Source organism: Sapajus apella, unplaced genomic scaffold (assembly GCF_009761245.1).
Source record: "Sapajus apella isolate SASKATOON/1434 unplaced genomic scaffold, GSC_monkey_1.0 scaffold6, whole genome shotgun sequence".
Taxonomy (NCBI): Eukaryota; Metazoa; Chordata; class Mammalia; order Primates; family Cebidae; genus Sapajus; species Sapajus apella.
This window is the reverse complement of record NW_022436946.1, coordinates 43,072,470-43,092,718: the sequence shown is the minus strand read 5'-3', so window position 1 is coordinate 43,092,718 and position 20,249 is coordinate 43,072,470. Positions and strand designations below refer to the sequence as shown.

The 20,249-nt window shown below is 40.2% G+C and overlaps 1 protein-coding gene across 2 annotated transcripts in view; it reads left to right on the top strand.

Moving 5' to 3' along the window:
- CRYBG1 (crystallin beta-gamma domain containing 1) overlaps nt 1-20,249 on the top strand; it is a 213,950-nt gene that overhangs the window by 133,460 nt on the left and 60,241 nt on the right. The gene's annotated exons all lie outside the window — the stretch shown is intronic.

The window sequence follows — 20,249 nt, the reverse complement described above, 5'->3', positions numbered from 1 at the left end:
TCATGCCCCATAACTCCAGTTGAACCCCTGAACCTGGTGTCATTTGATTGCCTTTCCTCCATCTGTTCCCCTCATCCAGAATGCCTTTTCTTGGCTCTTGTCTTATTAAATCCATCCTTTAAGGCTAGTCCCGAGTTCTGCCTGTGGCCTTCAGGCTGCACACCCTCACTGATCTCTTCCTCTTTGAACTCTTAAAGCATTACACAGATCTCGACTACATACTTTAGCAGCTAATTATATGCCTCTCTGCTCATTGGTGCTTGTTTTATGGACAAGCCTATAAACTTCTAGGTGTCAAGATAAGTCAAATAAGTCATACGTTTTCTATCCCTTCCATACTGAGTACATGGTAGGTACTACATAGAAGATACTAATTGTTTCACATCTTTTCTGTGCAGGTTGGGTTAATAGAGTAATTCTTATTTTCATATTATGTTTTCAGGTACTTATAAAGTGATAGTACCAAACAAATGTTTTTAATATAAATGATTGCTAAAGAATTAATTAGATTAGTATTAGATTATAAGGGTTTCATCTGCTATCAGCCATAATATTCTGAAGAAAGGAAGGAAGGCGGAGAGGGAGGGAAGGAGGAAGAGAAAAAAGAGGAAGGAAGGGTTCAGAGCTAAGGTGCATATATTTTAAGCATTTATTCAAATGCCACCTTCTCAACAAAGCACTATATTTTCTATGCAAGCCATCCATAAATGGTAGCTATTATCATATAGCACTTATATACATACCTCTAAATATTATAATAATATCACCTTGTATTGTCTTCACATAGCCATCCTCCTTCCTTTCCTTTTACTCCAAACTCGGTTTCTTAATGTGAGAGACTTGTCCTTTAATCCCTGCATCTGCAAGGCTGGTAAACCAATAAATGCTTGTTGAATGAATAAATGAAATATGGGAGCCTTCATGTAACCATGAGTGTGACATTCTGTAAATTCAGTCATGGTAGGCAAATGACCATTGAGTCTTTTCATCAATTAACTTTTTTCTATTTTTTAATTTTTTTTTAACTTTTAGGAGAGCTTAACTCTTAATCTATTCTATTTTTATCCTTTTACATAGGCTTACAGAGAAAATTACAGTTGAGTTTAGATCAGGAAAAAAATGAATTATTTCTTGCCAAGCCTGGGAAATTTGGTAATATTTTTGTAAAATTAGATATTGCTATCTACTTCATATAACCCTTTTGAAAAAAAAATCTTTAAAAAATGAGTGAAAGACTTGAATGACATTTCTCTGAAGATAAACAAATGGCTAACATGCATATGAAAAGATGCTCAACATTATTAATTAGAGAAATGCAAATTAAAACCACAGTAAAATATCACCTCATATCCACGAGGATGGCCACAATCAAAACATAATAACAAGTTGGTGAAGATGTTGGGAAACTGGAACTCTTATGCACTGTTGCTGGGAATGTAAAATGGTGCAGCTACTATGGGAAAAAGTATGGCAATTCCTCAAAACTTAAAGCTAGAATTACCTTATAATCCAGCAATCCCAGAAGGTGTATATCCAAAAGCAACGAGAGCAGGATCTCAAAATGATATTGACACACCCATGTTCACTGTGGCATTATTCACAATAGTCAAGAGATGGAAGAAACCCAAATGCCCATCAACAGATGAACGAATAAAAAATATGTGTCGTAATAAAAGGAATGAGATCATGTCCTTTGGAGGGACATGGATGGAGCTAGACACTGTTATCCTCAGCAAACTAATGTTGGAACAGAAAACCAAACACCTCATATTCTCACTTATAAGTGGGATGAGAACATATGGACACTTTATGGGGGAACAACACACCCTGGGGCCTGTCGGCGGGCAGGGGGAGGGAGAGCATCAGGAAGAATAGTTAATGGATGCTGGGCTTGATACCTCGGTGATGGGTTGATCTGTGCAGCAAACCACCATGGCACACATTTACCTATGTAACAAACCTGCACATTCTGCACTTGTACCCTGGAATTTAAACTAAAAGTTAAAGGGAAAAAAAAGAATATATGGTATATACATAAAATGGGACATTATTCAGCCATAAAGAGAATGAAGTACTATATGTATTGGTTTGCATACATATGCATACAACATAGATAATCTTGAAAACATTATGCTATATGAAAGAAGCTAGTCATCAAAAACAAGTGTGGTATGATTCCACTTAAATGAGATACCTAAATAGTCAAACTCAGAGTCAGAAAGTAGAATTGTGGTTGCCAGGGGCTGGGGGTGGCAGGGGGTGTGGGCAGAGGAGAATGGGGAGTTTCTGGATGATTATAGATTTCAGCTTTTCAAGATGAAAAAGTTCTGGAGATCTATTGTGCAATAATGTACATATAGTTAACACTATAGAACTCTACACTTTAAAAATAATTAACATGGTACATTTTATGTTATGTAATTTCTATCACAGTTAAATTTTAAAAAGAAGAATAGCATTTCAAACACATACTCACCATTACCAATACATAGACATGAGCCAGCAGATGTTTAATGTACATTTCTAATACTGGTGGTCATGATGAAAGAAGCAGGAAAGCATTTTTTCCTGATGTACATCAAAGACTTAAGTAATTAAGAGATCTGATGGTAGTGTCATTATTTTGCAGAAGAATGTAACTTGTTATCTTATCAGACTTATAGGAACTACAAACTATAGACTAAATGTTATGGTAATTTATAATTATTGAATTATATTGATAAATTTAGGTGTCCATCATTTAAGTATCATGAAGTGAACGTAATTTTTGCCTTTTCAATTATTATGTTGCATGCTTGCACACATTTTTGTAATGGCACATGGGATGTAGTGTGTAGTGTATAATGTATACTTTTGTTTTTTAAAAAAGTGTAAGTAAATAAAAGCTGGAATTAAAACAAAACACACAGCATTAAAGAAAATTGACCTTGTTCATCAGAGGAGGAAAATCAAAGCTACCATATTTTTCTTTCTCTACCTACTTCCTATCTATCTATAATCCTATAATCAGGTTTTTCATGTCATTTAATGTTTGCAGGGCAACTTTCTACAAACTACCTACTATTTCCTCTGTTGTCTTTTCAGCAATTTTGGTTTAGTGTCACACCCAAAAAAGGGCACACCTCTTTAACACTTTCAACTCTCGAATCAAACACACCCTTATTAAATGCGCTTTTCACATAAGCAGTCAGTGTCTGTCATTCAGCCCTGGCTCTGGGAGAGAGCAGCACTGCCAAAACTGAGCTGATGAGGGTTCACCAGGGTATGCTGGAAGGAGACGAATGAGACAATGGTATTTTGAGAAGTAAGAAGATTGATATGGTAATGCACGCGGGGCTACATTTTACTTGCCATATTCTCTTGGTGTACCTACAGAAAACAAAAAAGAAGCAACACCATGGTAAGAAACCAACTGAACTTTTTTTCTTTTTATTGCCTAAGACTGTTTTGGACTTATATAGTATTATTAATAATATCACCTAACTTCACAATGTATTTATTGTCTAGATCTGGCCATTTTGGTGGGCTCAAAATTCTGAAACATTTGTGAATATGTGGAATATAGTGAGGGGCTGAGGACCCTTGGAGACTTTGGCTTGAAGCGGAAATTAAAATGTCCAGTATAGGATCTGCTGCTGTCTGTGCTTTTCTAGGTTCTTTAAAATATTGCAGGTAATCGTTAACAAGCTACTGTCATTGAATATATTTGAGTTAGTTCCATCAGTCATTCTTACAATGCCAATTTTATAGACCTGTTGTTGAGTGTACTATGAAGAGCTTATTTAATCCTTTTTTTCCTTGTGTTTAAAAAAAAAAAAAAATTTTCCCCTGCCCCCTTTTCAAATTTCAAGGGCAAACTGATATTCAACTTCTTGGAAAAAGACTAGTGGGGAAATACTGTTTTGAGAGTAAGAATTGATTTTTATTTGTCTTAATGGTAGGCAAAGTTAGAACTCTATTACACATTCTTTTAAAATGTAGGTTATCTTTGACATGTGTTCCCAGTGGGTGTCGACTGCCTTCTGCCCTCACCAGCCTGTCCCCATAACAAGTTATTATGTATTACACATACTTTCCCCAAACAAGATTTTATTAGGGCACAAAAATTTATTGGAGACACTTGACTTATTACGACCCTACCATTTAAGAAGTGGTTGGGATTAAAATAAATTATAAGAAAAAGCAATCTTGTAAACTTTTAAGAAAAAGAAGTTTACATAAGCCCTATTAAACTTTGCTTCACTAGTTTGGTCATAGAGGCGTAAGTATAAAGCCCTGATTAAGTGTTGGGCATTATTGCCTTTCTTTTCTTTGTTAATACTTTAATACTTAACACTTTCCTTATCATTTGATATTTTAGACACAATGGCTTAATAACTACACTGACAAATCATCTTTACACTAAGGTATAAGCTCTTCATCTTCCCCTGGAAATCTTAACAGAATGAATACCTTGTGATAAAACAAAATGAAAACCTTTTTGAAATGATTTGCCAATTTTTTTTAAATCTAGTTTTAAAAGCATCATGACTGTGAACCTTCAAAAATAATTTTAAGTGAAATTTCTGATATTTTGGTCAACCATCATATTAGAGACTAATTGTAAATATCTAAAAATGTACTAAGCAGATTAAGTTAACTATCGCCTACGTACATCGATAGGTAAACCTGGGATGAGGCGAGCAGCAGGATGAGGAGGTGTTTTGGCCAGGCTGATCATTTTGGAGGTGGTTTCTCTCTTGAGTTTCTCTGTGATATAAAGAAGCAAGTGCTGCCGGTACTAACGGCGTAGTGGCGAGTGAGACATTTTAACTTTCATTCAAAGTGTTGAAATCAGGCGTAATCAGGACTAGAGCAAGGCAGGAGAGCCTGGCGCACAGGCTTGTCCACCTCAAGCCTATACAGGAGCAGTGCTTGCAAAATGCAATCCAGATGCACAAGCCAAGGCAGAGAGAAGGCATCTGAGGCTCCCACTGCCTGCCAGGAACACGGTGGTAAGAGGGTGATGAAATATTTCACTTTTCAAATCCGAAGGAGCAGGAAATTTCTCATCCCAGCTCACTCTTGACACACATATAGTCCTAACCTCTGCCACCTCCCCCACCCCCCATCACACCAGCCCAAGACAGAGTCCAATGGAAGGGGCAAAGAATAAAACCAAATTCCATACAAGGGGAAATCAGTCTGGTTTTCCTGAGGGTAGAAAGGAATTGAGTGGGAAAAGACATTCGATGTTGAATGAAAACCCTTACAAGGATAATTTTCTAGGTTATATTTCACCCCAATGAGAGGAAGTGTGAACTGCTCCTAAGTTCAGCAGTTGAGTGTGGCTTTTTGCGCTCTCCTGGAGCTGTCCCCCACAGCCCCTACTCCTTGGTCTCCATGGTCTATTTCTGGTCTTTTATACCTGTCCCCCTTTCCTCTGCACTCCTTAGCAGCAGGCTCTGCTTTCAGTTCTTTCTGTGTCTGGGGGACTTAACCTTGTTCGTCCCTGTTCGTGTTTACATGTGTGTGTGCACATGTGTGTGATAGTCAAATACAGCCCAAAGGAACAGAACAAGCAATAGAAGAAGAGAAACAGCACAAACATTATTATGCATCTTCTAGTCCCATCGGCTATGTGTGACGGTTGGCAAATCCCTTTTCACCCTGCAGTTTTCTCAAATGCAAAATGAAGATAACAATTATCACCCCACATGACTCTTAGGAAGTACTTGGCACATGTAGGTTCTTAAGAAATGTCAAGCGAGACCTCGCGCGGTGGCTCACACCTGTAATCCCAGCACTTTGGGGGGCCGAGGTGGGAAGATTGCCTGAGCTCAGGAGTTTAAGATCAGCCTGGCTGAAATGGCTGTCTCTACTAAAAATACAAAAATAAAAAACAAAACAAAAATAGCCGGTGTGGTGGTGCGTGCCTGTAATCCCAGCTACTTGGGAAGCTGAGGCACAAGAATCGCTTGAGGTCAGGAGGTGGAGGTTGCAGTGAGCCAAGATTGTGCCACTGCACTCCAGCCTGGGCAAAAAAAAAGTCAGCTGAAATAAATCACAAAAGAGGAAAAATGAAAGGCCAAGAGGTTTATAAAACATAGTCAACGGCACTAGAAACCAAAGAAAGGCAAGCTACCTAGTTTTGCAAAATATAGCTTACACCAGAAAAGTGTATGAACATATAAATACAGAGTATAATTATTAATTATAATTATAAAGCAAACACCTGTATAACTAAGAAATAGAATATTGCTGCCACCCTTGTCTCCTGTCGGTCTCTCTGATCAGGTTTAGATCACAATCCCTAAAGACACAATCCCAAATGCCATAATCCTGAATGGGATTGTGATCCAATCCCATTAGGAATGTGTCTTATGGAAATAATTAATGATATATGTAGAGATAAGCTAGGAATACGTTTTCTGCAGCCTGTGATACATTGAAAATAATATAAATGAACAACTATAGCAATTGTGGCATATCAATATAATGAAATTCAATACTACCATCCAAAATATTAATATAGCTCACACCTGTAATCCTAGCATGTTGAGAGGCTGAGGTGGGTGGGTCACTTGAGGTCAGGAGTTTGAGACCAGCCTGACTAACATGGTGAAAGCTATCTCTACTAAAAATAAATTAGCCAAGCATGATGGCACACACCTGTAATCCCAAATACTCCGGAGGCTGAGGCAGGAGAATTGCTTGAACCCGGGAGGCAGAGGTTGCAGTGAGCCAAGATCATGCCACTGCACTCCAGCCTGGGCAAAAAAGTGAGACTCTGTCTCAAAAAAAAAAAAAAAAATCAATATAGAGGTATATTTATTGGCTTGAACTCAGTGAAAGAACCACATACCAAACAGCATATACAAAATGATACTGTGTAATGCCCTGGAGGAAAAAAGCCAAGAAAAAAAATTGTAATAATGGTATTTTGGGCTGAAAAAAATTAAGGATAATTTATATATTTTTTGGTGTAGTTATTTACATACTCTGACTTTCAAATGTAAATATATATTTCTTTCTGCATGTGTTTTTTCACTTAAAAATTTTTAAAGTTAAATGTTTAATTGACAAATAATTGTATATATTTATGGGATATAATGTGATGGTTTGATGTATACATTGTGAAATTATTATATACAGATAATTAACATATCCATCACCTCAGAATTTATTTTTTGTAATAAGAACATTTAAAATCTACCCTTTTAGCAGTTTTTAAATATATACTACATTAGTATTAACTATGGTTACCATGCTGTGCAATGGATCTTGAAAACTTATTTCTCCTGTCTAGCTGAAACTATATACCCTTTGACTGATATCTCTCCAAACTTCCTCCAGCCCACTGGTAACCCCTATTCTCCTCTCCAGTTCTATAAGTTTGACTTTTTTTTTTTTTTTTTTTTTGGGAGGGAGTTTCTCTCATGTTACCCAAGGTGGAGTGCAATGGCGCTATCTCGGCTCACCGCAACCTCTGCCTCCTGGGTTGAGGCAATTCTCCTGCCTCAGCCTCCTGAGTAGCTGGGATTACAGGCACGCACCACCATGCCCAGCTAATTTTTTATATTTTTAGTAGAGGCGGGGTTTCACCATGTTGACCAGGATGGTCTCGATCTCTTGACCTCGTGATCCACTCGCCTCGGCCTCCCAAAGTGCTGGGATTACAGGCTTGAGCCACCGCGCCCGGCCGACTTTTTAAGATTCTAAATATAAGTGAGATCATGTGGTATTTATCCTTCTGTGTCTGGCTTATTTCACTTAGCACAATGTCCTCCAGGTTCATCTGTGGTGTTCCCAATGACAGAATTTCCTTCTTTTTTAAGACTGAATAATAGTCCATTGTGTATGTATACACCATTTGCTTTATCCATTCATCCACTGATGGACACTTAGGTTGATCTTGGCTATTGTGAATAAGGCTACAATAAACAGAGAGGGGAAGACATCTCTTCAACATACTGATTTCATTTCTTTTGGTTATGTTCCCAGAAGTAGGATTGCTGGCAGTTCTATTTTTGTTTTTTTGAGAAACTTCCACACTATTCTCCATATGGCTGTACTAATTTATATTCCCACCAACAGTGTATAAGAGTTCCCTCTTCTCTACATCCTCATCGCCACTTACCTTTCACCTTTTTGATAGCAGCCATTCTAACAGGGGTGAAGTGATAGTTCATTGTAATTTTCATTTTCATTTTCATTTCCCTGATAAATAGTGATGTTGAGCATTAAAAAATAATAATAATAAACTTTTTGGGTATTTGCATGTCTTCTTTCATGAAATGCCAGTTCAGATCCTTTTTCCATTTTTTAAAATGACTGTTTATTTGTTTTTACTGTTGAGAGGTCGAATTCTGTGTATATTCTGGATATTAGTCCCTTATCCAATGTGTGATTTGCACATATTTTCTCCCAATCTGTAAGGTTTCTCTTTACTCTTTTCATTGTTTCCCTTGCTATGCAGAAGCTTTTTAGTTTGATGTAATCCCATTTCTCTACTTTGTGCTTTTATTGCCTGTGCTTTTGGGTCAAATATGTATTTCTTTCATGGTTTCCTTTTCCAGTTCCCTTCTCTTCCCCAGAAATTGTATTAGGCATTTTACAAACATCTCAGTTTATCCTTAAAATAATCCAGAGGAGGAGTATTTTAGAAACTGGATTTTGGGGAGTCATTTGGGAAAGAGGATAAGGCTAGAGACAGGTATTTGTTTCTATCTGAAAGTTGCTCACTCAGGTTTGGTGATAAAGTGATTGCCCACAAACTACTGTCCATTCTATGATATACTATTGTCTGACTATTAATTGTTGATAGGCTGGAGAATAAGGGATTTCTGGAAAATATGTAAATTTGGTAAATATTTAAGTGCCTTTTGGCACCAAGCATCGATGAAGAGTTAGGGACACAGGTGAACAAAACAACATGCTTGTCCTCACGAAGCTTATATTCTGTAACCAGAGATGACAATAAAGAATTATGCAAATATATATGCACTATGGTTCAGGTAACGTTAAGTGCTATGAAGAAAAATAAAGGAGGGTAAATTATAGAAAGTGAGAGTGCTATTTTACATAGGGTGATTCAAGTGTTCACCCTGCCTAGTTGCATATCTTCAATACCTTATGAGCTACAAAAAAGAGATTTAAAGAAATAGGCTTATATTTGTTTTCTTTATTCTAGCCATGACATATTAAAGATGAGTGCTCATAAGCAGTGCTCTGCCAAGTTCTGCAGACAAGTTAACTCTGTTAGAAACCACTTCTGATAAAGCTGTTATTTTCATCTCCTTCTCACCAACTGAGAACCATAAATTCATTATATTATTTGCTTAGCTTCTATAATTTTAACTTGAGCAAAACATCCGCAAAATATCACACTGTTAATAAAGCCAGCCATCACTGTCATAGGCCACATTCTGCTTTTCAAAACATTTTCACATGTATCATTTCACATGAATTTCTCAATATCCTGTATGATAAATGTGCAATTTTTGAGAGAATAAATGATTTGATCCCATTTAGTAGTATTCCTGAGTTCTGTTCATAAAAGTGTGCAATCTGCTTCTTAATTTAACTCTTGCTAGAAAGTCAACAATTCTCACTGGAAACTACAGGAAACTAAGAAATTTCTGGGCAGGGTATATTAATTGGAAAGATAAAGATGGTTCCATTTTCTAGGAATAAACCCACTATTTTCTGACATACTTTAAAACATGGCTAAACTGACCTGAAGTTACGAGGTCTCAAGGTCACTAGAAGTCTCAGAGCCAGTCTAGCTAGAGTCCACACTGTGCTGGAGAGGCTTTCTGTTCCTCTCTTCCAGCTCTCATTTCTCTTCTCATTGGGTCTTAATCTGCGCCAGGGACCCTGACTTGGCTCTAGCTGTGCCTGGTGTGGGGCAGGCAGGCTGAGTCTGTTGTCTCCAAGGGCCAATTCACCCCTTCCCCCCAGCTTATTCCCCATCTCCCTCATCATGTCACTTACACATGGCTGATCCCACTGAAGTTTAGTCCTTGGTTCTTTAGTACTTAGATTCGGAGACTCACCCGTGGCTTCTAAGTGTTTTAAAGTAACCATTCTTGATCTTTGACATGAATTATTGCACAAGTCCTTCTTTTTAAATTGCATAAAGAATGTACTTTTTGGCCCGGGCGCGGTGGCTCATGCCTGTAATCCCAGCACTTTGGGAGGCCGAGGCGGGCAGATCACAAGGTCAAGAGATCGAGACCATCCTGGCCAACATGGTAAAACCCCGTCTCTATAGAAAAAAAACACAAACATTAGCTGGGTGTGGTGGCGTGCGCCTGTAGTCCCAGCTACTCTGGAAGCTGAGGCAGGAGAATCACTTGAACCTGGGAGACGGGAGGCGGAGGTGGCAGTGAGCCAAGATCCAGCCACTGTACTCCAGCCTGGGGCTGGGCAACAGAGCGAGACTGTGTCCCAAAAAAAAAAAAGAATGTACTTTTTGAATTACAACTTAATAAAAAAGGAACTAATGTGACCACTTCACAAGGAACATATTTCCATTTTCTAGTTTGGCTAAACTTTAATTAGGAACTAACTAGTCAGTAATTTGATTATGTTAATCAGGATATGCATACAATCCAGGAAGTAGAATAAGAAATACTTTTGCTACAAATTTCAAACTCCTTTATATTTTTTTAGTTACACATTGTGCATAAGAAAAGAAAAATTACCAAATTAGCATACTACATCTCAACTGCAAAGCAAATTAATTCAGCCTGATAGCTTTGTGAGAAAAAGAAAATGTTGGGGAGACTGTTGAAAGTACAGGTAGAGAAACCTTCTGGGTTACTTGTTAGTCATAATTAGGCACACAGTAGAATGAGTCAGCTTCCCAGCACAGGAAAGATGGAGCACGCTCAAGCTGGGTGATTGAGGAAAGTAGTGAAGGACTATTTACAAAGTGTGGGTAAGGTTTTAAGGAAACCAAGAGGGGCTAAAATAACCTTAGGCTTCAGGGTTCTTCATTCACATGGCATCTTCGAAGGCCCTGCTCTTAAAATCTGTAATCCAGAATTTTGCATTCTTTTCCTTAAAACTCTCAAAATTAATTTTGCCTCATGCCCCACGAAACTTCATTCTACCTCAAGCAATGGCTAGTGAAGCCTTCCCAGCTGGCACCTGGTGAGGTCCTGTCCCATCTTAGGCCTGCAGGAGCAAGACAGGCAAGTGGCTCGGGAGTGTGGGGAGAGAGAACAGCAGCAGGGGCAGGCTGCCTGGCAGAAGCCTGGTCACACCCAGCCACACCCAACCCAGAGCCCAGCTAAGAGATGGAGAGATTGTGGGGGAAATCAGGGCCTAAACCTAACCAAATCCTAAGGGCAAGAAAGTCCGTTTCTCCCTTCCATCATAACTGGGGGCCTGGGGCACAGACAAAACTGAGGGAGGATGAGCCTAAGGAAAGATCCAGCACCTTCTATCTACAGTTACCTGGATTCATTTTCTTTATATATATATATATATATATATAGTACCTTAGGTTCTGGGGTACATCTGGGGTACATGTGCAGAACATACAGGATTGTTACATAGGTACATCCATGGCAATGTGCTTTGCCTCCATCCCTGTCACCTGTATCTGGCATTTCTCCCCATATTATCCCTCCCCATCTCCCTACCCCCAACTGTCTCTCCCCTAGTCCCCTCCAACAGACCCCAGTGTGTGATGCTCCCCTCCCTGTGTCCATGTATTCTCATTGTTCAACACCCACCTATGAGTGAGAACATGCAGTATTTGATTTTCTGTTCTTGTGTCAGTTTGCTGAGAATGATGGTTTCCAGATTCATCCATGTCCCTGCAAAGGACATGAACTCATCATTTCTTATGGCTGCATAGTATTCCATGGTATGTATGTGCCACATTTTCCTGGTCCAGTCTATCATCGATGGGCATTTGGGTTGGTTCCAGGTCTTTGCTATTGTAAACAGTGCCGCAATGAACATACGTGTGCCTGTGTCTTTATAACAGAATGATTTATAATCCTTTGGATATATACCCAGTAATGGGATTGCTGGGTCAACTAGAATTTCTATTTCTAGGTCCTTGAGGAATCACCACACTGTCTTCTACAATGGTTGAACAAATTTACACTCCCACCAACAGTGTAAAAGTGTTCCTTTTTCTCCACATCCTCTCCAGCATCTCTTGTCTCCAGATTTTTTAATGATCGCCATTCTAACTGGCATGAGATGGTATCTCAACGTGGCTTTAACATTTCTCTAATGACCAGTGATGATCATTTTTTCATATGTTTGTTGGCCTCATATATATCTTCTTTTGTAAAGTGTCTGTTCATGTCCTTTGCCCACTTTTGAATGGGTTTGTTTGTTGTCTTCTTGTAAATTTGTTTTAGTTCTTTGCAGATTCTGGATATTAGCCCCTTGTCAGATGGGTAGATTGCAAAAATTTTTTTCCATTCTGTTGGTTGCCGGTTCACTCTAATGATTTCTTTTTTTTGCTGTACAGAAGCTCTGGAGTTTAATTAGATCCCATTTGTCTATTTTGGCTTTTGTTGCCAAAGCTTTTGCTGTTTTAGTCATGAAGTCCTTGCCTATGTCTACGTTCTGAATGGTTTTGCCTAGGTTTTCTTCTAGGGTTTTTATGGTGTTAGGTCTTATGTTTAAGTCTTTAATCCATCTGTAGTTAATTTTAGTGTAAGGTGTCAGGAAGGGGTCTAGTTTCTGCTTTCTGCACATGGCTAGCCAGTTTTCCCAATGCCATTTATTAAGCACGGAATCCTTTCCCCATTGCTTGTTTTTGTCAGGTTTGTCAAAGATCAGATGGTTGTAGATGTGTGGCGTTTCTCTGTTTTGGTACCAGTACCATGCTGTTTTGATTACTGTAGCCTTGTAGTATAGTTTGAAGTCAGGTAGTGCGATGCCTCCAGCTTTGTTCTTTTTGCTTAGAATTGACTTGGCTATGTGGGCTCTCTTTTGGTTCCATATGAAGTTTAAGGTGGTTTTTTCCAGTGCTATGAAGAGGGCAGTTACCTGGATTCTAAAGACAGAGCTCCATCACAAGAGGGAGCTCATTGGCTGTTGAAGCTATCACATTCATTGCTATAGTGCATGGCCTAGGAGGAAGCATGTAGGCCATACCTTCATAAATGTGGCACATAAATCATATTCTAGTAAAGTCTTATTTTTCTAATGATACATTATAAATTTCTAATAGGAAAAAGTACTGAGCTACCTTTTAGAAAGCCTGATTTGTGTCTTAGGGAAAATGATTTGATTCTACAAGCCACAGGCTGCCTCTTTAAGGTGAGGAGAAAATTCTGGCACAACATAGACGCTCAGTAATTATTAGTGAAATGAATGAGTAAATGATCCTACAATTCAGACATTCCATGATCTTATCCTTTATCTTCCTTTCTGATTGATCAAGTGCCAAGGGCTTGAAACAATTAGGTTTCACTTTGTCTCTGTCAACATATAAATGATGGCCAGGCGTGGTGGCTCACTCCTATAATCCCAGCACTTTGGGAGGCCAAGGCTGGTGGATCACCTGAGGTCGGGAGTTCAAGACCAGCCTGACCAACATGGAGAAACCCCATCTCTACTAAAAATACAAAATTAGCCGGTTGTGTTGGCATATGCCTGTAATCCCAGCTACTAAGAAGGCTGAGGCAGGAGAATCACTTGAACCCAGGAGGTGGAGGTTGCATTGAGCCAAGATTGTGCCATTGCACTCCAGTCTGGGCAACAAAAGCGAAACTGTCTTAAATATATATGTACACACACACACACACACACACACACTTAAAGACAATAGCAACCCAAAACTGGGAGTCTGCTTTTTAAACGAAGCTCTTTGGGAGAATGAAAATTTAACTTTCATGATTGATGGCTTTTGTATTCAATGATGCCTCTTTTTCAGAACACAGGTTAATCTGGAAGTTAAAATGTCTGTCACTGTTCTTTCACCCAATAGTATACCTTTGATTGTACCCAGGGGGATGCTGTTGTTGTTAGAAATGAAGTGGCAGCATTAGAGAAAAACAGCCACTGAGGTGTAAGTAGAGAGGCATGTGTTACATGATGTTGAAATGACAGAGAAAATATTTTTTTAAAAAAGAAAAATGCATCAAGCATCAGAGATGGGGTTGACACTGGAAGTGGTGACAAATATTAGAAACAGCGTGGGGCGAACAAGCATTCCACCCTAGGAGACTGGAAGGAGCGACATTGGAGAAGGCGGCTCTGAAGCCCTACTATCAAGGATTATTGGTTGCACCATATGAAATTAGACTGTAGATAAAAAATGGTCAAATGTTGCAATTTCATGTGCCTTTTAATAAGAGGCCTGGAAAGTGTTATAGTCTGTGAGTCATTTAGTGTAAACTTTAGTCTTCACTCCTTGTAACAGCCCTGGAAGAAATCACTACTGTAGCACAAATGTAATAACAGTGGTTCATATTTCTGTCTCCAGAATCATAAAGAAGTAGCTAAATTATATCTAGTATACTCTTAGAGAATTGAATCATATATAATATAAAAATATTTTAAAAGTTAAAATGAAAAGCTTCTGTGCTTAATAGATCAGAGTTCATTTATGTGAAAATTTCTTTATTCATTTTGCAGTGTGTGTGTGTGTGTGTGTGTGTGTGTGTATTTAGAATGGGCCATATATATTATCCCAATCAATATTAAAAAGGAAAACACAAATGGAGAGTGGGGGAGGATACTTAATTTGTTTTTAATGCCAATTCCAAATCAACGTCTGCAGTATCAGGGATTGGTATGTGGGTTCTCCCTTGAACTTAAGTTCATCTGCCTGGTGTTTCTGATACTGAGGTGATATTCTGCCACACACCTATCATGGGGAAATACAATTTTAACTTTAATTCTAAAAGTCTTCAGAATGAGTATCCTGGAATTTATTTAAAAAAGAATGATGTCTCATAAAAGTCTTTCTTTGAGATGGACTGGAGTGCAGTGGTGCAATCTCTGTTCACTTCAACCTCTGTCTGCTGGGTTCAAATGATCTTCCTATCCTGCTGGGATGATAGGCACGTGCCACCACACCTGGTTAATTTTTGTATTTTTTAGTAGAGACAAGTTTCACCCTGTTGGCCAGTCTGGTCTTGAACTCCTGACCTCAAGTGATTTGCCAACCTCAGCCTTTCAAAGTGCTGGGATTACAGGCGAGAACCACTGTGCCTGGCCTTGTTTTTCGGTGTGCGTGTTTTTTCTCCCCCTTCCCCACTCCCCATCTTTGTTCTTTATTTAGCTGTCACGGGTCTAAAGTCTTTCCTGCTTCTATTGAACAGAATAACCCCTATTTTACCTTTTAAAGTGTAAAGTAGCTCAAATTCTTATATTTTTAAGCCACACAACTCATGCTATTTTTTTAAAAATCTACTCAGAAAAAAAAGTTGCTTACTAGTACAAACACACCTATTCATATGTTGTGAACAGGTAACGTAGCCAATTGTATCATTTACAATAATATCCAGTTGACTCATTCCTCATGTGACTGAATTGAAGAGCTATCTTTCAGAAATCAACAAAGTGAGAGCTCTTAGGGAATCACAGGTGTTTGAAAAAAAAGTTAATTTTGTACATTGCTGACCACATTTTAGAAGGATGCACAGGTGAGTGCCTGTAACAACGTTTTGATCTGCTTTCCTGAGTCAGATTTGGGCTGAGAGGCAGCAGTAAACCTGTGTACCAGTAGCTCCATCAACACATGGAATCCTCACACAGGTGGAATAAAGCGAGTCTTGACCACACTAAGTTTTAGGCAGATAAGATTTTCATTCTATTTTGTTTAGAGCGATGTTTCTAGTTATCTTCAAGAGCATTGACAACTCCCTTTTGAAAGGGAGGAGAGATGTTACTAACTGTTTAGTAGCAGCAAATACTTTATGCACACCTCTAGCTGTCAGTCTCCATGCTAGCTATTGGGAAGGCAACAGGACACTTTTCCTGTTCTCAAGGAGCTTACATTCATTGGGGAATGAAAAGGTAGGGAACATAGGAAAACTTATTATTTTTTATAAGAAACATCACCTTATTTAAAATGTTATTAGATTTCTTTTTGTTATTTCTTTGAGATGGAGTTTCGCTCTGTCACCTAGGCTGGAGTGCAGTGGTGCAATCTTGACTCACTGCAACCTCTGCCTCTCGGGTTCAAGAGATTCTCCTGCCTCAGCCTCCCAAGTAGCTGGGAGTACAGGTGCACGCCACCATGCCCAGCTAATTTTTGTATTTTTAGTAGAGACGGGGTTTCACCACATTGGCCAGGCAGGTTTCGAACTCCTGACCTCAGGTGATCCGCCTGCCTCAGCCTCCCTGAGTATTGGGATTACAAGAGTGAGCCACCACGCCTGGCCTAGATTTCTTAAAGATGTAAATAGATTATAAACATAAAACAAATATCACTGACTCATAATTGTATTAAAATTTTAAAAAATTTAGTTTTGTTCCCATAGTTACCATAAAAAGGAAAAACCCTTGGATAGTTAAATTTAGCAGAATTTATTTAAGCAAGGAATAAAAGAAAAACTGATGATTCAGCCAGCTTCAGAATCAGAACGGGTTCAAGAAACTCTAACCTCTAACATTTACATTATCTCCTTAACTAATGTGTAGCAAATGTTACAAGGTAACATTTACTAAGTGGTACCTGCTGATAGCAGGCCCTGCCATACCAGGAAGGTTGAGAATCACAGAACAGCACTGCAGCTAGTGCCGCCTGGGCCTCTACACACTGCTGGAATATGATCCTGTGGATTGTTACATGTGCCCCTAATGCGTCACATTTCATATTAGCCAACAAGAACACTCTAAAGCAGATCCTGGCACACGACCTATGGGCTGTCTCTACAATAGTCCTGTTGTGGACCGCTTCATCCCAGTTGGACATGGGCGATGGGAGGGTGACAAGTGTGAGGTGTGCAGGCTGCCTTAAGTAAGGTGGGCAGAAAGTACCCAGCAAAAAGACAAATACAAAGGAGGACCCAGGATTGCATGTGCTCTGAGAACACCCAGCCTGGGAAGCCTCAGGACCCTGCCCAGGCCTGTGGGAAAGTCAGGGGCAGAGGAATAGGGGAGGGAAGCTTCAAGAAGCTTGATGGTTCCTCATGGCCTCTTTGCAAAACCTTTCCCTTCCTAGCAGATTATCATCAAGCCTGTGGAGAAGGTGTGGGTCTGTGGCTTCCCATCCTAGATTTAAGACCCCAGACCCAAAGGCTCAAACCTAAGGAGGTACCAGCTAGTTTTTTGTTGTTGTTGCTGTTGGGTTTGTTTTGGTGGTGGTGTTCTCCATCGGCCTTAGTTTCCCCATGAACAATGGGAAGAAACAATCCCTGGTTGAAAAGGAATATGTATCCCATTTAGGAAGGGGTGTTCCTCAAAGACGTGACTGAAGACTTTACTCAGGGGCCATGGGGCATTCTGAGCCCTGCTCAGATCATCCTGTTTGGAGATATGATCCTGGACATCCACAGGGACCTGATCCCATGGGAGAAGACTGCATTCCTCTGTAAATGAGAGTCTGTCATCTGAAATGACATGAGACCCCTCATTGAGAACTGCATAACGTGGCTGGGCACAGTGGCCCACATCTATAATCCCAGCACTTTGGAAGGCTGACAGAAGGATCACTTGAGCCCAAGAGTTTGAGACCAGCCTGGACAACATGGTGAAACTCTCTCTCTACAAAAAATTTAAAAATTAGCTGGGCATGGTGGCACAGGCCTGTGGTCTCAGCTACTTGGGAGGCTTAGTTGTGAGAATCACTTGAGCCCAGGAGGTTGAGGTTGCAGTGAGCTGTGATCATGTCACTGCACTCCAGCCTGGACAATAGGGCGAGACCCTGTGAAATGTGCACCCAAGACAGATGGACTGTGCCACACAGTGCATTTCTGTTCATTTCCCGAGGAAAAATCTCTGTTTTTAAAGAGATTATATCTTAACTTCATTTACGTATACCCATTTTTAATGTACAGTTTGATGAGTTTTGAACAATATGTACTCATGTGTAACCGTCACCACAATCAAGATATAGAACATTTCCATTAACCCTCAACGTTCCTTTATGCCTCTTCCCAGTTTACCACCACCACTTGCCACCCCCTGTCCCCACCCTCAGGCAACCACCAATATACTTTCTATCATTACAGATTAGATTTTCACTGCCTAGAATGTCATATAAATGTAACCATACAGTATGCAACCTTTGCAGTCTGGCTGTTTCTCAAAAGCATTTAGCATCCATATCCTTACACGTTTCAGAAGTCTGTTCCTTTTTATTGCTGAGTAATACTCTGCTGTCTAGATGTATTACAAATCGTTTATCTGTTCACCAGCTGTTTCCAGTGACTTTGAGCTGTTTCCAGTTTTTGGCTATTATGAGTGAATGAAGCCGCTATGAACATTTGTGTATTTTTAGGAAATTCAGCAATCTGGCTGGTGATAAACAGGCTGCTCCTCTGAGGGGAGGAGGAGTCAAGTCACTGAGGCAAGTTGAAGAGCAAGCAAACAGTTTTGTAAAAAGCAACTAATAGCAAAAAAAAAAAAAAAGAAAGAAAAAAAAATTTTTTTTTGTAATGCCTATAGTGAGCATAGAGAAGACTGCTGATCAAGCGCCTTTACTGCATGGGAAAAGCAGATTGCAACATCTTTGGCAGGACAGAGTAATACATATACTTAGTTGTTTTATTTTGACAGGGACTGGAATTAAGCCAAGACTCAAGCCTATTTTCCCTGGCTACTTCTTCAAGATACGTTTGAAGGCCTGTCCAGACAGCAGAGACAAAGAGCTCTATGTCAGAGTCAGAAAGACTCTGCAGGTGGGACCTTGCACAGGGAGAAGTAACCTTGGCAAATGGTCATTTAAAAAAAAAAAAAAAAAAAAAAAGACTACCTAACTGTTGGGAAGATAAAAATGAAAGTCTGTGTGAATCACAAGGGCCTGAGCATAAGAATGGCTCAGTAAACAGGTATTATGATTTAAAAATCATGTCATACCTTTGACTTGTAAAATAATCCAAATGTTTACTTAGGAAGTTACAGTATTTTAATTTTTTTCCCTTAAATCACACTTTGAATTCTTCCCATATTCTTTAGCAATTGAAGAATCAGATTAATCAAAATCTGCTTAGATTTTAGAATCGTATGACTTCAGGTAAGAGAGCTCCGAACAGCCGCGCCATTCGTTCATCGCAGCCGGAGCAGCAGCAGCAGCTGTCTAGTGCCAAAGGGCCCACCTGGTGCTTCTAAGACCAGGAGAATCTTAGAACCTTGTCAGCAGATCTGATTCATGCGCACTTCCTCAGAAGCTGAATAGGGGTGTGTGACCCACAGTCTGTTCCTCTGGGCCGACTCTGGTTCTTGGGTGGCGGGTGGCCGTAGAGCTTCCGTGGCCTCTAAACGGGGCCCCGGTGGCGGAATGGAAGGAGCATGGGGTTGGCAGGAGGCAACTTGGATTTGAATGCTGACTTTCCTGCTCTGACCGCCCCCACCCCCTTTTTGTGTCTTTATGGGCTGGCTGAACTTCCTTTCTTCATCTGTGTGGTAACAGCATGACCTCACTGGGCTGTAGCAGGGTGACACTATGTTACAGTACCAGGATTGTCTCAACAAATGCTTGTTGACCTGTTAATTTCATGCGTTATCTTTCCTATTTCCCACCGCCAAACTCAATTTGCTACATGTAACTCAAATGCAATGGAGCTAGTTCAAAGGGTGATTGGGGAACCTCCCCGTAGTCGTAGTCGGTACTGGCCTGAATGTTCCTCTTCCAGGAAAGGTGGGGCTCTTTTCTGCGTCGCCAGGACCCAAGGTAGCACATGGGTTTTGAATGTAAGAATTGATTCTTAAGATACAGTAGACTCACGTTTGGCCTGGTTTTAGAAGAGTCCTTACGCGAATGCGCTTCCCTCTCCTAGGAGCCAGGCTGGGCTCGCCGCCCCTGCTCCCTCCGTTTCCCAGACTCGCCGCCTCCTCTTCCTGCCCACCCCTACGCCCCGCACCTACCCAGTCCCCACTCTGGCGAACCCCTGTGCGCTGCCGCACCCATTGGCGGGGTTTGCTTTTATTGGTTTGTTCTGCTCTCCCTCCCGTCTTCCGACTCGGGCACTGGGTGCTAGCCGTTTTTCTCCAGGCGATGTAAGCAGCCCAGTTTTTCCCCTTTCCTGGGAGCGCTGCGGTTGGTTGGTTGGTTCGCAGGCGGGCCCCAGCGCCGTCAGGTGGGTGGGCCGGCCCCTGGGGCTCCAGCCTTGCGTCCA